Source organism: Stegodyphus dumicola, chromosome 4, assembly GCF_044657685.1.
Source record: "Stegodyphus dumicola isolate Sdum_Otavi_A_Nest chromosome 4, ASM4465768v1".
Taxonomy (NCBI): Eukaryota; Metazoa; Arthropoda; class Arachnida; order Araneae; family Eresidae; genus Stegodyphus; species Stegodyphus dumicola.
Window position 1 is genome coordinate 46907 of NC_140771.1, and position 19288 is coordinate 66194.

Sequence of the window (19288 nt, forward strand, 5' to 3'; positions counted from 1 at the left end):
TAAACCATCTATTTTAAATGACAAATGAGAAACAATTTAAACATAGAGTTACAAGCGAAAACTGGAATTCACACGGAAGAACATGCAAGTAAGCATTATACAGCTGATAAAAGATAAACGAAAATGAGGAGAAGAAGAAAATGATGAAACTTTAACAGAAACTTTTCGCGAGGAACAAACAAAACCGAACATAGACAAGTATAATACACACACATAAAGCGCTATATTTGCGTGACGAAAACGTAACTTAAATTCGAAACAAAAGAGGCTGAACACATAATAAAAAGAACATATCCGAACCGAATTTACATATAAAATTTCATGAAAATAGCATAAACGTGGGAATCAAAGCATAAGGAAGAGATGTGAAAGACACATGGTAATTAGGTAAACCATCTATTTTAAATGACAAATGAGAAACAATTTAAACATAGAGTTACAAGCGAAAACTGGAATTCACACGGAAGAACATGCAAGTAAGCATTATACAGCTGATAAAAGATAAACGAAAATGAGGAGAAGAAAATGATGAAACTTTAACAGAAAATTTTCGCGACGAACAAACAAAACCGAACATAGACAAGTATAATACACACACATAAAGCGCTATATTTGCGTGACGAAAACGTAACTTAAATTCGAAACAAAAGAGGCTGAACACATAATAAAAAGGACATATCCGAACCGAATTTACGTATAAAATTTCATGAAAATAGCATAAGCGTGGGAATCAAAGCATAAGGAAGAGATGGGAAAGACACATGGTAATTAGGTAAACCATCTATTTTAAATGACAAATGAGAAACAATTTAAACATAGAGTTACAAGCGAAAACTGGAATTCACACGGAAGAACATGCAAGTAAGCATTATACAGCTGATAAAAGATAAACGAAAATGAGGAGAAGAAGAAAATGATGAAACTTTAACAGAAAATTTTCGCGAGGAACAAACAAAACCGAACATAGACAAGTATAATACACACACATAAAGCGCTATATTTGCGTGACGAAAACGTAACTTAAATTCGAAACAAAAGAAGCTGAACACATAATAAAAAGAACATATCCGAACCGAATTTACGTATAAAATTTCATGAAAATAGCATAAGCGTGGGAATCAAAGCATAAGGAAGAGATGGGAAAGACACATGGTAATTAGGTAAACCATCTATTTTAAATGACAAATGAGAAACAATTTAAACATAGAGTTACAAGCGAAAACTGGAATTCACACGGAAGAACATGCAAGTAAGCATTATACAGCTGATAAAAGATAAACGAAAATGAGGAGAAGAAGAAAATGATGAAACTTTAACAGAAACTTTTCGCGAGGAACAAACAAAACCGAACATAGACAAGTATAATACACACACATAAAGCGCTATATTTGCGTGACGAAAACGTAACTTAAATTCGAAACAAAAGAGGCTGAACACATAATAAAAAGAACATATCCGAACCGAATTTACATATAAAATTTCATGAAAATAGCATAAACGTGGGAATCAAAGCATAAGGAAGAGATGGGAAAGACACATGGTAATTAGGTAAACCATCTATTTTAAATGACAAATGAGAAACAATTTAAACATAGAGTTACAAGCGAAAACTGGAATTCACACGGAAGAACATGCAAGTAAGCATTATACAGCTGATAAAAGATAAACGAAAATGAGGAGAAGAAAATGATGAAACTTTAACAGAAAATTTTCGCGACGAACAAACAAAACCGAACATAGACAAGTATAATACACACACATAAAGCGCTATATTTGCGTGACGAAAACGTAACTTAAATTCGAAACAAAAGAGGCTGAACACATAATAAAAAGGACATATCCGAACCGAATTTACGTATAAAATTTCATGAAAATAGCATAAACGTGGGAATCAAAGCATAAGGAAGAGATGGGAAAGACACATGGTAATTACGTAAACCATCTATTTTAAATGACAAATGAGAAACAATTTAAACATAGAGTTACAAGCGAAAACTGGAATTCACACGGAAGAACATGCAAGTAAGCATTATACAGCTGATAAAAGATAAACGAAAATGAGGAGAAGAAGAAAATGATGAAACTTTAACAGAAAATTTTCGCGAGGAACAAACAAAACCGAACATAGACAAGTATAATACACACACATAAAGCGCTATATTTGCGTGACGAAAACGTAACTTAAATTCGAAACAAAAGAAGCTGAACACATAATAAAAAGAACATATCCGAACCGAATTTACGTATAAAATTTCATGAAAATAGCATAAACGTGGAAATCAAAGCATAAGGAAGAGATGGTAAAGACACATGGTAATTAGGTAAACCATCTATTTTAAATGACAAATGAGAAACAATTTAAACATAGAGTTACAAGCGAAAACTGGAATTCACACGGAAGAACATGCAAGTAAGCATTATACAGCTGATAAAAGATAAACGAAAATGAGGAGAAGAAGAAAATGATGAAACTTTAACAGAAACTTTTCGCGAGGAACAAACAAAACCGAACATAGACAAGTATAATACACACACATAAAGCGCTATATTTGCGTGACGAAAACGTAACTTAAATTCGAAACAAAAGAAGCTGAACACATAATAAAAAGAACATATCCGAACCGAATTTACATATAAAATTTCATGAAAATAGCATAAACGTGGGAATCAAAGCATAAGGAAGAGATGGGAAAGACACATGGTAATTAGGTAAACCATCTATTTTAAATGACAAATGAGAAACAATTTAAACATAGAGTTACAAGCGAAAACTGGAATTCACACGGAAGAACATGCAAGTAAGCATTATACAGCTGATAAAAGATAAACGAAAATGAGGAGAAGAAAATGATGAAACTTTAACAGAAAATTTTCGCGAGGAACAAACAAAACCGAACATAGACAAGTATAATACACACACATAAAGCGCTATATTTGCGTGACGAAAACGTAACTTAAATTCGAAACAAAAGAGGCTGAACACATAATAAAAAGGACATATCCGAACCGAATTTACGTATAAAATTTCATGAAAATAGCATAAACGTGGAAATCAAAGCATAAGGAAGAGATGGGAAAGACACATGGTAATTACGTAAACCATCTATTTTAAATGACAAATGAGAAACAATTTAAACATAGAGTTACAAGCGAAAACTGGAATTCACACGGAAGAACATGCAAGTAAGCATTATACAGCTGATAAAAGATAAACGAAAATGAGGAGAAGAAGAAAATGATGAAACTTTAAGAGAAAATTTTCGCGAGGAACAAACAAAACCGAACATAGACAAGTATAATACACACACATAAAGCGCTATATTTGCGTGACGAAAACGTAACTTAAATTCGAAACAAAAGAAGCTGAACACATAATAAAAAGAACATATCCGAACCGAATTTACGTATAAAATTTCATGAAAATAGCATAAACGTGGGAATCAAAGCATAAGGAAGAGATGGGAAAGACACATGGTAATTAGGTAAACCATCTATTTTAAATGACAAATGAGAAACAATTTAAACATAGAGTTACAAGCGAAAACTGGAATTCACACGGAAGAACATGCAAGTAAGCATTATACAGCTGATAAAAGATAAACGAAAATGAGGAGAAGAAGAAAATGATGAAACTTTAACAGAAACTTTTCGCGAGGAACAAACAAAACCGAACATAGACAAGTATAATACACACACATAAAGCGCTATATTTGCGTGACGAAAACGTAACTTAAATTCGAAACAAAAGAGGCTGAACACATAATAAAAAGAACATATCCGAACCGAATTTACATATAAAATTTCATGAAAATAGCATAAACGTGGGAATCAAAGCATAAGGAAGAGATGTGAAAGACACATGGTAATTAGGTAAACCATCTATTTTAAATGACAAATGAGAAACAATTTAAACATAGAGTTACAAGCGAAAACTGGAATTCACACGGAAGAACATGCAAGTAAGCATTATACAGCTGATAAAAGATAAACGAAAATGAGGAGAAGAAAATGATGAAACTTTAACAGAAAATTTTCGCGACGAACAAACAAAACCGAACATAGACAAGTATAATACACACACATAAAGCGCTATATTTGCGTGACGAAAACGTAACTTAAATTCGAAACAAAAGAGGCTGAACACATAATAAAAAGGACATATCCGAACCGAATTTACGTATAAAATTTCATGAAAATAGCATAAGCGTGGGAATCAAAGCATAAGGAAGAGATGGGAAAGACACATGGTAATTAGGTAAACCATCTATTTTAAATGACAAATGAGAAACAATTTAAACATAGAGTTACAAGCGAAAACTGGAATTCACACGGAAGAACATGCAAGTAAGCATTATACAGCTGATAAAAGATAAACGAAAATGAGGAGAAGAAGAAAATGATGAAACTTTAACAGAAAATTTTCGCGAGGAACAAACAAAACCGAACATAGACAAGTATAATACACACACATAAAGCGCTATATTTGCGTGACGAAAACGTAACTTAAATTCGAAACAAAAGAAGCTGAACACATAATAAAAAGAACATATCCGAACCGAATTTACGTATAAAATTTCATGAAAATAGCATAAGCGTGGGAATCAAAGCATAAGGAAGAGATGGGAAAGACACATGGTAATTAGGTAAACCATCTATTTTAAATGACAAATGAGAAACAATTTAAACATAGAGTTACAAGCGAAAACTGGAATTCACACGGAAGAACATGCAAGTAAGCATTATACAGCTGATAAAAGATAAACGAAAATGAGGAGAAGAAGAAAATGATGAAACTTTAACAGAAACTTTTCGCGAGGAACAAACAAAACCGAACATAGACAAGTATAATACACACACATAAAGCGCTATATTTGCGTGACGAAAACGTAACTTAAATTCGAAACAAAAGAGGCTGAACACATAATAAAAAGAACATATCCGAACCGAATTTACATATAAAATTTCATGAAAATAGCATAAACGTGGGAATCAAAGCATAAGGAAGAGATGGGAAAGACACATGGTAATTAGGTAAACCATCTATTTTAAATGACAAATGAGAAACAATTTAAACATAGAGTTACAAGCGAAAACTGGAATTCACACGGAAGAACATGCAAGTAAGCATTATACAGCTGATAAAAGATAAACGAAAATGAGGAGAAGAAAATGATGAAACTTTAACAGAAAATTTTCGCGACGAACAAACAAAACCGAACATAGACAAGTATAATACACACACATAAAGCGCTATATTTGCGTGACGAAAACGTAACTTAAATTCGAAACAAAAGAGGCTGAACACATAATAAAAAGGACATATCCGAACCGAATTTACGTATAAAATTTCATGAAAATAGCATAAACGTGGGAATCAAAGCATAAGGAAGAGATGGGAAAGACACATGGTAATTACGTAAACCATCTATTTTAAATGACAAATGAGAAACAATTTAAACATAGAGTTACAAGCGAAAACTGGAATTCACACGGAAGAACATGCAAGTAAGCATTATACAGCTGATAAAAGATAAACGAAAATGAGGAGAAGAAGAAAATGATGAAACTTTAACAGAAAATTTTCGCGAGGAACAAACAAAACCGAACATAGACAAGTATAATACACACACATAAAGCGCTATATTTGCGTGACGAAAACGTAACTTAAATTCGAAACAAAAGAAGCTGAACACATAATAAAAAGAACATATCCGAACCGAATTTACGTATAAAATTTCATGAAAATAGCATAAACGTGGAAATCAAAGCATAAGGAAGAGATGGTAAAGACACATGGTAATTAGGTAAACCATCTATTTTAAATGACAAATGAGAAACAATTTAAACATAGAGTTACAAGCGAAAACTGGAATTCACACGGAAGAACATGCAAGTAAGCATTATACAGCTGATAAAAGATAAACGAAAATGAGGAGAAGAAGAAAATGATGAAACTTTAACAGAAACTTTTCGCGAGGAACAAACAAAACCGAACATAGACAAGTATAATACACACACATAAAGCGCTATATTTGCGTGACGAAAACGTAACTTAAATTCGAAACAAAAGAAGCTGAACACATAATAAAAAGAACATATCCGAACCGAATTTACATATAAAATTTCATGAAAATAGCATAAACGTGGGAATCAAAGCATAAGGAAGAGATGGGAAAGACACATGGTAATTAGGTAAACCATCTATTTTAAATGACAAATGAGAAACAATTTAAACATAGAGTTACAAGCGAAAACTGGAATTCACACGGAAGAACATGCAAGTAAGCATTATACAGCTGATAAAAGATAAACGAAAATGAGGAGAAGAAAATGATGAAACTTTAACAGAAAATTTTCGCGAGGAACAAACAAAACCGAACATAGACAAGTATAATACACACACATAAAGCGCTATATTTGCGTGACGAAAACGTAACTTAAATTCGAAACAAAAGAGGCTGAACACATAATAAAAAGGACATATCCGAACCGAATTTACGTATAAAATTTCATGAAAATAGCATAAACGTGGAAATCAAAGCATAAGGAAGAGATGGGAAAGACACATGGTAATTACGTAAACCATCTATTTTAAATGACAAATGAGAAACAATTTAAACATAGAGTTACAAGCGAAAACTGGAATTCACACGGAAGAACATGCAAGTAAGCATTATACAGCTGATAAAAGATAAACGAAAATGAGGAGAAGAAGAAAATGATGAAACTTTAAGAGAAAATTTTCGCGAGGAACAAACAAAACCGAACATAGACAAGTATAATACACACACATAAAGCGCTATATTTGCGTGACGAAAACGTAACTTAAATTCGAAACAAAAGAAGCTGAACACATAATAAAAAGAACATATCCGAACCGAATTTACGTATAAAATTTCATGAAAATAGCATAAACGTGGGAATCAAAGCATAAGGAAGAGATGGGAAAGACACATGGTAATTAGGTAAACCATCTATTTTAAATGACAAATGAGAAACAATTTAAACATAGAGTTACAAGCGAAAACTGGAATTCACACGGAAGAACATGCAAGTAAGCATTATACAGCTGATAAAAGATAAACGAAAATGAGGAGAAGAAGAAAATGATGAAACTTTAACAGAAACTTTTCGCGAGGAACAAACAAAACCGAACATAGACAAGTATAATACACACACATAAAGCGCTATATTTGCGTGACGAAAACGTAACTTAAATTCGAAACAAAAGAGGCTGAACACATAATAAAAAGAACATATCCGAACCGAATTTACATATAAAATTTCATGAAAATAGCATAAACGTGGGAATCAAAGCATAAGGAAGAGATGGGAAAGACACATGGTAATTAGGTAAACCATCTATTTTAAATGACAAATGAGAAACAATTTAAACATAGAGTTACAAGCGAAAACTGGAATTCACACGGAAGAACATGCAAGTAAGCATTATACAGCTGATAAAAGATAAACGAAAATGAGGAGAAGAAAATGATGAAACTTTAACAGAAAATTTTCGCGACGAACAAACAAAACCGAACATAGACAAGTATAATACACACACATAAAGCGCTATATTTGCGTGACGAAAACGTAACTTAAATTCGAAACAAAAGAGGCTGAACACATAATAAAAAGGACATATCCGAACCGAATTTACGTATAAAATTTCATGAAAATAGCATAAACGTGGGAATCAAAGCATAAGGAAGAGATGGGAAAGACACATGGTAATTACGTAAACCATCTATTTTAAATGACAAATGAGAAACAATTTAAACATAGAGTTACAAGCGAAAACTGGAATTCACACGGAAGAACATGCAAGTAAGCATTATACAGCTGATAAAATATAAACGAAAATGAGGAGAAGAAGAAAATGATGAAACTTTAACAGAAAATTTTCGCGAGGAACAAACAAAACCGAACATAGACAAGTATAATACACACACATAAAGCGCTATATTTGCGTGACGAAAACGTAACTTAAATTCGAAACAAAAGAGGCTGAACACATAATAAAAAGAACATATCCGAACCGAATTTACGTATAAAATTTCATGAAAATAGCATAAACGTGGGAATCAAAGCATAAGGAAGAGATGGGAAAGACACATGGTAATTAGGTAAACCATCTATTTTAAATGACAAATGAGAAACAATTTAAACATAGAGTTACAAGCGAAAACTGGAATTCACACGGAAGAACATGCAAGTAAGCATTATACAGCTGATAAAAGATAAACGAAAATGAGGAGAAGAAGAAAATGATGAAACTTTAACAGAAAATTATCGCGAGGAACAAACAAAACCGAACATAGACAAGTATAATACACACACATAAAGCGCTATATTTGCGTGACGAAAACGTAACTTAAATTCGAAACAAAAGAAGCTGAACACATAATAAAAAGAACATATCCGAACCGAATTTACGTATAAAATTTCATGAAAATAGCATAAACGTGGAAATCAAAGCATAAGGAAGAGATGGTAAAGACACATGGTAATTAGGTAAACCATCTATTTTAAATGACAAATGAGAAACAATTTAAACATAGAGTTACAAGCGAAAACTGGAATTCACACGGAAGAACATGCAAGTAAGCATTATACAGCTGATAAAAGATAAACGAAAATGAGGAGAAGAAGAAAATGATGAAACTTTAACAGAAACTTTTCGCGAGGAACAAACAAAACCGAACATAGACAAGTATAATACACACACATAAAGCGCTATATTTGCGTGACGAAAACGTAACTTAAATTCGAAACAAAAGAAGCTGAACACATAATAAAAAGAACATATCCGAACCGAATTTACGTATAAAATTTCATGAAAATAGCATAAACGTGGGAATCAAAGCATAAGGAAGAGATGGGAAAGACACATGGTAATTAGGTAAACCATCTATTTTAAATGACAAATGAGAAACAATTTAAACATAGAGTTACAAGCGAAAACTGGAATTCACACGGAAGAACATGCAAGTAAGCATTATACAGCTGATAAAAGATAAACGAAAATGAGGAGAAGAAGAAAATGATGAAACTTTAAGAGAAAATTTTCGCGAGGAACAAACAAAACCGAACATAGACAAGTATAATACACACACATAAAGCGCTATATTTGCGTGACGAAAACGTAACTTAAATTCGAAACAAAAGAGGCTGAACACATAATAAAAAGAACATATCCGAACCGAATTTACGTATAAAATTTCATGAAAATAGCATAAACGTGGGAATCAAAGGATAAGGAAGAGATGGGAAAGACACATGGTAATTAGGTAAACCATCTATTTTAAATGACAAATGAGAAACAATTTAAACATAGAGTTACAAGCGAAAACTGGAATTCACACGGAAGAACATGCAAGTAAGCATTATACAGCTGATAAAAGATAAACGAAAATGAGGAGAAGAAGAAAATGATGAAACTTTAACAGAAAATTTTCGCGAGGAACAAACAAAACCGAACATAGACAAGTATAATACACACACATAAAGCGCTATATTTGCGTGACGAAAACGTAACTTAAATTCGAAACAAAAGAAGCTGAACACATAATAAAAAGAACATATCCGAACCGAATTTACGTATAAAATTTCATGAAAATAGCATAAACGTGGGAATCAAAGCATAAGGAAGAGATGGGAAAGACACATGGTAATTAGGTAAACCATCTATTTTAAATGACAAATGAGAAACAATTTAAACATAGAGTTACAAGCGAAAACTGGAATTCACACGGAAGAACATGCAAGTAAGCATTATACAGCTGATAAAAGATAAACGAAAATGAGGAGAAGAAAATGATGAAACTTTAAGAGAAAAGTTTCGCGAGGAACAAACAAAACCGAACATAGACAAGTATAATACACACACATAAAGCGCTATATTTGCGTGACGAAAACGTAACTTAAATTCGAAACAAAAGAGGCTGAACACATAATAAAAAGGACATATCCGAACCGAATTTACGTATAAAATTTCATGAAAATAGCATAAACGTGGGAATCAAAGCATAAGGAAGAGATGGGAAAGACACATGGTAATTAGGTAAACCATCTATTTTAAATGACAAATGAGAAACAATTTAAACATAGAGTTACAAGCGAAAACTGGAATTCACACGGAAGAACATGCAAGTAAGCATTATACAGCTGATAAAAGATAAACGAAAATGAGGAGAAGAAGAAAATGATGAAACTTTAACAGAAAATTTTCGCGAGGAACAAACAAAACCGAACATAGACAAGTATAATACACACACATAAAGCGCTATATTTGCGTGACGAAAACGTAACTTAAATTCGAAACAAAAGAAGCTGAACACATAATAAAAAGAACATATCCGAACCGAATTTACGTATAAAATTTCATGAAAATAGCATAAACGTGGGAATCAAAGCATAAGGAAGAGATGGGAAAGACACATGGTAATTAGGTAAACCATCTATTTTAAATGGCAAATGAGAAACAATTTAAACATAGAGTTACAAGCGAAAACTGGAATTCACACGGAAGAACATGCAAGTAAGCATTATACAGCTGATAAAAGATAAACGAAAATGAGGAGAAGAAGAAAATGATGAAACTTTAACAGAAAATTTTCGCGAGGAACAAACAAAACCGAACATAGACAAGTATAATACACACACATAAAGCGCTATATTTGCGTGACGAAAACGTAACTTAAATTCGAAACAAAAGAAGCTGATCACATAATAAAAAGAACATATCCGAACCGAATTTACGTATAAAATTTCATGAAAATAGCATAAGCGTGGGAATCAAAGCATAAGGAAGAGATGGGAAAGACACATGGTAATTAGGTAAACCATTTATTTTAAATGACAAATGAGAAACAATTTAAACATAGAGTTACAAGCGAAAACTGGAATTCACACGGAAGAACATGCAAGTAAGCATTATACAGCTGATAAAAGATAAACGAAAATGAGGAGAAGAAGAAAATGATGAAACTTTAACAGAAACTTTTCGCGAGGAACAAACAAAACCGAACATAGACAAGTATAATACACACACATAAAGCGCTATATTTGCGTGACGAAAACGTAACTTAAATTCGAAACAAAAGAGGCTGAACACATAATAAAAAGAACATATCCGAACCGAATTTACATATAAAATTTCATGAAAATAGCATAAACGTGGGAATCAAAGCATAAGGAAGAGATGGGAAAGACACATGGTAATTAGGTAAACCATCTATTTTAAATGACAAATGAGAAACAATTTAAACATAGAGTTACAAGCGAAAACTGGAATTCACACGGAAGAACATGCAAGTAAGCATTATACAGCTGATAAAAGATAAACGAAAATGAGGAGAAGAAAATGATGAAACTTTAAGAGAAAATTTTCGCGAGGAACAAACAAAACCGAACATAGACAAGTATAATACACACACATAAAGCGCTATATTTGCGTGACGAAAACGTAACTTAAATTCGAAACAAAAGAGGCTGAACACATAATAAAAAGAACATATCCGAACCGAATTTACGTATAAAATTTCATGAAAATAGCATAAACGTGGGAATCAAAGCATAAGGAAGAGATGGGAAAGACACATGGTAATTAGGTAAACCATCTATTTTAAATGACAAATGAGAAACAATTTAAACATAGAGTTACAAGCGAAAACTGGAATTCACACGGAAGAACATGCAAGTAAGCATTATACAGCTGATAAAAGATAAACGAAAATGAGGAGAAGAAGAAAATGATGAAACTTTAAGAGAAAATTTTCGCGAGGAACAAACAAAACCGAACATAGACAAGTATAATACACACACATAAAGCGCTATATTTGCGTGACGAAAACGTAACTTAAATTCGAAACAAAAGAGGCTGAACACATAATAAAAAGAACATATCCGAACCGAATTTACGTATAAAATTTCATGAAAATAGCATAAACGTGGGAATTAAAGCATAAGGAAGAGATGGGAAAGACACATGGTAATTAGGTAAACCATCTATTTTAAATGACAAATGAGAAACAATTTAAACATAGAGTTACAAGCGAAAACTGGAATTCACACGGAAGAACATGCAAGTAAGCATTATACAGCTGATAAAAGATAAACGAAAATGAGGAGAAGAAGAAAATGATGAAACTTTAACAGAAAATTTTCGCGAGGAACAAACAAAACCGAACATAGACAAGTATAATACACACACATAAAGCGCTATATTTGCGTGACGAAAACGTAACTTAAATTCGAAACAAAAGAAGCTGAACACATAATAAAAAGAACATATCCGAACCGAATTTACGTATAAAATTTCATGAAAATAGCATAAACGTGGGAATCAAAGCATAAGGAAGAGATGGGAAAGACACATGGTAATTAGGTAAACCATCTATTTTAAATGACAAATGAGAAACAATTTAAACATAGAGTTACAAGCGAAAACTGGAATTCACACGGAAGAACATGCAAGTAAGCATTATACAGCTGATAAAAGATAAACGAAAATGAGGAGAAGAAAATGATGAAACTTTAAGAGAAAATTTTCGCGAGGAACAAACAAAACCGAACATAGACAAGTATAATACACACACATAAAGCGCTATATTTGCGTGACGAAAACGTAACTTAAATTCGAAACAAAAGAGGCTGAACACATAATAAAAAGGACATATCCGAACCGAATTTACGTATAAAATTTCATGAAAATAGCATAAACGTGGGAATCAAAGCATAAGGAAGAGATGGGAAAGACACATGGTAATTAGGTAAACCATCTATTTTAAATGACAAATGAGAAACAATTTAAACATAGAGTTACAAGCGAAAACTGGAATTCACACGGAAGAACATGCAAGTAAGCATTATACAGCTGATAAAATATAAACGAAAATGAGGAGAAGAAGAAAATGATGAAACTTTAACAGAAAATTTTCGCGAGGAACAAACAAAACCGAACATAGACAAGTATAATACACACACATAAAGCGCTATATTTGCGTGACGAAAACGTAACTTAAATTCGAAACAAAAGAGGCTGAACACATAATAAAAAGAACATATCCGAACCGAATTTACGTATAAAATTTCATGAAAATAGCATAAACGTGGAAATCAAAGCATAAGGAAGAGATGGGAAAGACACATGGTAATTAGGTAAACCATCTATTTTAAATGGCAAATGAGAAACAATTTAAACATAGAGTTACAAGCGAAAACTGGAATTCACACGGAAGAACATGCAAGTAAGCATTATACAGCTGATAAAAGATAAACGAAAATGAGGAGAAGAAGAAAATGATGAAACTTTAACAGAAAATTTTCGCGAGGAACAAACAAAACCGAACATAGACAAGTATAATACACACACATAAAGCGCTATATTTGCGTGACGAAAACGTAACTTAAATTCGAAACAAAAGAAGCTGAACACATAATAAAAAGAACATATCCGAACCGAATTTACGTATAAAATTTCATGAAAATAGCATAAGCGTGGGAATCAAAGCATAAGGAAGAGATGGGAAAGACACATGGTAATTAGGTAAACCATCTATTTTAAATGACAAATGAGAAACAATTTAAACATAGAGTTACAAGCGAAAACTGGAATTCACACGGAAGAACATGCAAGTAAGCATTATACAGCTGATAAAAGATAAACGAAAATGAGGAGAAGAAGAAAATGATGAAACTTTAACAGAAAATTTTCGCGAGGAACAAACAAAACCGAACATAGACAAGTATAATACACACACATAAAGCGCTATATTTGCGTGACGAAAACGTAACTTAAATTCGAAACAAAAGAAGCTGAACACATAATAAAAAGAACATATCCGAACCGAATTTACGTATAAAATTTCATGAAAATAGCATAAACGTGGGAATCAAAGCATAAGGAAGAGATGGGAAAGACACATGGTAATTAGGTAAACCATCTATTTTAAATGACAAATGAGAAACAATTTAAACATAGAGTTACAAGCGAAAACTGGAATTCACACGGAAGAACATGCAAGTAAGCATTATACAGCTGATAAAAGATAAACGAAAATGAGGAGAAGAAGAAAATGATGAAACTTTAACAGAAACTTTTCGCGAGGAACAAACAAAACCGAACATAGACAAGTATAATACACACACATAAAGCGCTATATTTGCGTGACGAAAACGTAACTTAAATTCGAAACAAAAGAGGCTGAACACATAATAAAAAGAACATATCCGAACCGAATTTACATATAAAATTTCATGAAAATAGCATAAACGTGGGAATCAAAGCATAAGGAAGAGATGGGAAAGACACATGGTAATTAGGTAAACCATCTATTTTAAATGACAAATGAGAAACAATTTAAACATAGAGTTACAAGCGAAAACTGGAATTCACACGGAAGAACATGCAAGTAAGCATTATACAGCTGATAAAAGATAAACGAAAATGAGGAGAAGAAAATGATGAAACTTTAACAGAAAATTTTCGCGACGAACAAACAAAACCGAACATAGACAAGTATAATACACACACATAAAGCGCTATATTTGCGTGACGAAAACGTAACTTAAATTCGAAACAAAAGAGGCTGAACACATAATAAAAAGGTCATATCCGAACCGAATTTACGTATAAAATTTCATGAAAATAGCATAAACGTGGGAATCAAAGCATAAGGAAGAGATGGGAAAGACACATGGTAATTACGTAAACCATCTATTTTAAATGACAAATGAGAAACAATTTAAACATAGAGTTACAAGCGAAAACTGGAATTCACACGGAAGAACATGCAAGTAAGCATTATACAGCTGATAAAATATAAACGAAAATGAGGAGAAGAAGAAAATGATGAAACTTTAACAGAAAATTTTCGCGAGGAACAAACAAAACCGAACATAGACAAGTATAATACACACACATAAAGCGCTATATTTGCGTGACGAAAACGTAACTTAAATTCGAAACAAAAGAGGCTGAACACATAATAAAAAGAACATATCCGAACCGAATTTACGTATAAAATTTCATGAAAATAGCATAAACGTGGGAATCAAAGCATAAGGAAGAGATGGGAAAGACACATGGTAATTAGGTAAACCATCTATTTTAAATGAAAAATGAGAAACAATTTAAACATAGAGTTACAAGCGAAAACTGGAATTCACACGGAAGAACATGCAAGTAAGCATTATACAGCTGATAAAAGATAAACGAAAATGAGGAGAAGAAGAAAATGATGAAACTTTAACAGAAAATTTTCGCGAGGAACAAACAAAACCGAACATAGACAAGTATAATACACACACATAAAGCGCTATATTTGCGTGACGAAAACGTAACTTAAATTCGAAACAAAAGAGGCTGAACACATAATAAAAAGAACATATCCGAACCGAATTTACGTATAAAATTTCATGAAAATAGCATAAACGTGGGAATCAAAGCATAAGGAAGAGATGGGAAAGACACATGGTAATTAGGTAAACCATCTATTTTAAATGACAAATGAGAAACAATTTAAACATAGAGTTACAAGCGAAAACTGGAATTCACACGGAAGAACATGCAAGTAAGCATTATACAGCTGATAAAATATAAACGAAAATGAGGAGAAGAAGAAAATGATGAAACTTTAACAGAAAATTTTCGCGAGGAACAAACAAAACCGAACATAGACAAGTATAATACACACACATAAAGCGCTATATTTGCGTGACGAAAACGTAACTTAAATTCGAAACAAAAGAAGCTGAACACATAATAAAAAGAACATATCCGAACCGAATTTACGTATAAAATTTCATGAAAATAGCATAAGCGTGGGAATCAAAGCATAAGGAAGAGATGGGAAAGACACATGGTAATTAGGTAAACCATCTATTTTAAATGACAAATGAGAAACAATTTAAACATAGAGTTACAAGCGAAAACTGGAATTCACACGGAAGAACATGCAAGTAAGCATTATACAGCTGATAAAAGATAAACGAAAATGAGGAGAAGAAGAAAATGATGAAACTTTAAGAGAAAATTTTCGCGAGGAACAAACAAAACCGAACATAGACAAGTATAATACACACACATAAAGCGCTATATTTGCGTGACGAAAACGTAACTTAAATTCGAAACAAAAGAAGCTGAACACATAATAAAAAGAACATATCCGAACCGAATTTACGTATAAAATTTCATGAAAATAGCATAAACGTGGGAATCAAAGCATAAGGAAGAGATGGGAAAGACACATGGTAATTAGGTAAACCATCTATTTTAAATGACAAATCAGAAACAATTTAAACATAGAGTTACAAGCGAAAACTGGAATTCACACGGAAGAACATGCAAGTAAGCATTATACAGCTGATAAAAGATAAACGAAAATGAGGAGAAGAAAATGATGAAACTTTAACAGAAAATTTTCGCGACGAACAAACAAAACCGAACATAGACAAGTATAATACACACACATAAAGCGCTATATTTGCGTGACGAAAACGTAACTTAAATTCGAAACAAAAGAGGCTGAACACATAATAAAAAGGACATATCCGAACCGAATTTACGTATAAAATTTCATGAAAATAGCATAAACGTGGGAATCAAAGCATAAGGAAGAGATGGGAAAGACACATGGTAATTACGTAAACCATCTATTTTAAATGACAAATGAGAAACAATTTAAACATAGAGTTACAAGCGAAAACTGGAATTCACACGGAAGAACATGCAAGTAAGCATTATACAGCTGATAAAATATAAACGAAAATGAGGAGAAGAAGAAAATGATGAAACTTTAACAGAAAATTTTCGCGAGGAACAAACAAAACCGAACATAGACAAGTATAATACACACACATAAAGCGCTATATTTGCGTGACGAAAACGTAACTTAAATTCGAAACAAAAGAGGCTGAACACATAATAAAAAGAACATATCCGAACCGAATTTACGTATAAAATTTCATGAAAATAGCATAAACGTGGGAATCAAAGCATAAGGAAGAGATGGGAAAGACACATGGTAATTAGGTAAACCATCTATTTTAAATGACAAATGAGAAACAATTTAAACATAGAGTTACAAGCGAAAACTGGAATTCACACGGAAGAACATGCAAGTAAGCATTATACAGCTGATAAAAGATAAACGAAAATGAGGAGAAGAAGAAAATGATGAAACTTTAAGAGAAAATTTTCGCGAGGAACAAACAAAACCGAACATAGACAAGTATAATACACACACATAAAGCGCTATATTTGCGTGACGAAAACGTAACTTAAATTCGAAACAAAAGAGGCTGAACACATAATAAAAAGAACATATCCGAACCGAATTTACGTATAAAATTTCATGAAAATAGCATAAACGTGGAAATCAAAGCATAAGGAAGAGATGGGAAAGACACATGGTAATTAGGTAAACCATCTATTTTAAATGACAAATGAGAAACAATTTAAACATAGAGTTACAAGCGAAAACTGGAATTCACACGGAAGAACATGCAAGTAAGCATTATACAGCTGATAAAAGATAAACGAAAATGAGGAGAAGAAGAAAATGATGAAACTTTAACAGAAAATTTTCGCGAGGAACAAACAAAACCGAACATAGACAAGTATAATACACACACATAAAGCGCTATATTTGCGTGACGAAAACGTAACTTAAATTCGAAACAAAAGAGGCTGAACACATAATAAAAAGAACATATCCGAACCGAATTTACATATAAAATTTCATGAAAATAGCATAAACGTGGGAATCAAAGCATAAGGAAGAGATGGGAAAGACACATGGTAATTAGGTAAACCATCTATTTTAAATGACAAATGAGAAACAATTTAAACATAGAGTTACAAGCGAAAACTGGAATTCACACGGAAGAACATGCAAGTAAGCATTATACAGCTGATAAAAGATAAACGAAAATGAGGAGAAGAAAATGATGAAACTTTAAGAGAAAATTTTCGCGAGGAACAAACAAAACCGAACATAGACAAGTATAATACACACACATAAAGCGCTATATTTGCGTGACGAAAACGTAACTTAAATTCGAAACAAAAGAGGCTGAACACATAATAAAAAGAACATATCCGAACCGAATTTACGTATAAAATTTCATGAAAATAGCATAAACGTGGGAATCAAAGCATAAGGAAGAGATGGGAAAGACACATGGTAATTAGGTAAACCATCTATTTTAAATGACAAATGAGAAACAATTTAAACATAGAGTTACAAGCGAAAACTGGAATTCACACGGAAGAACATGCAAGTAAGCATTATACAGCTGATAAAAGATAAACGAAAATGAGGAGAAGAAGAAAATGATGAAACTTTAAGAGAAAATTTTCGCGAGGAACAAACAAAACCGAACATAGACAAGTATAATACACACACATAAAGCGCTATATTTGCGTGACGAAAACGTAACTTAAATTCGAAACAAAAGAGGCTGAACACATAATAAAAAGAACATATCCGAACCGAATTTACGTATAAAATTTCATGAAAATAGCATAAACGTGGAAATCAAAGCATAAGGAAGAGATGGGAAAGACACATGGTAATTAGGTAAACCATCTATTTTAAATGACAAATGAGAAACAATTTAAACATAGAGTTACAAGCGAAAACTGGAATTCACACGGAAGAACATGCAAGTAAGCATTATACAGCTGATAAAAGATAAACGAAAATGAGGAGAAGAAGAAAATGATGAAACTTTAACAGAAAATTTTCGCGAGGAACAAACAAAACCGAACATAGACAAGTATAATACACACACATAAAGCGCTATATTTGCGTGACGAAAACGTAACTTAAATTCGAAACAAAAGAGGCTGAACACATAATAAAAAGAACATATCCGAACCGAATTTACATATAAAATTTCATGAAAATAGCATAAACGTGGGAATCAAAGCATAAGGAAGAGATGGGAAAGACACATGGTAATTAGGTAAACCATCTATTTTAAATGACAAATGAGAAACAATTTAAACATAGAGTTACAAGCGAAAACTGGAATTCACACGGAAGAACATGCAAGTAAGCATTATACAGCTGATAAAAGATAAACGAAAATGAGGAGAAGAAGAAAATGATGAAACTTTAACAGAAAATTTTCGCGAGGAACAAATAAAACCGAACATAGACAAGTATAATACACACACATAAAGCGCTATATTTGCGTGACGAAAACGTAACTTAAATTCGAAACAAAAGAGGCTGAACACATAATAAAAAGAACATATCCGAACCGAATTTACGTATAA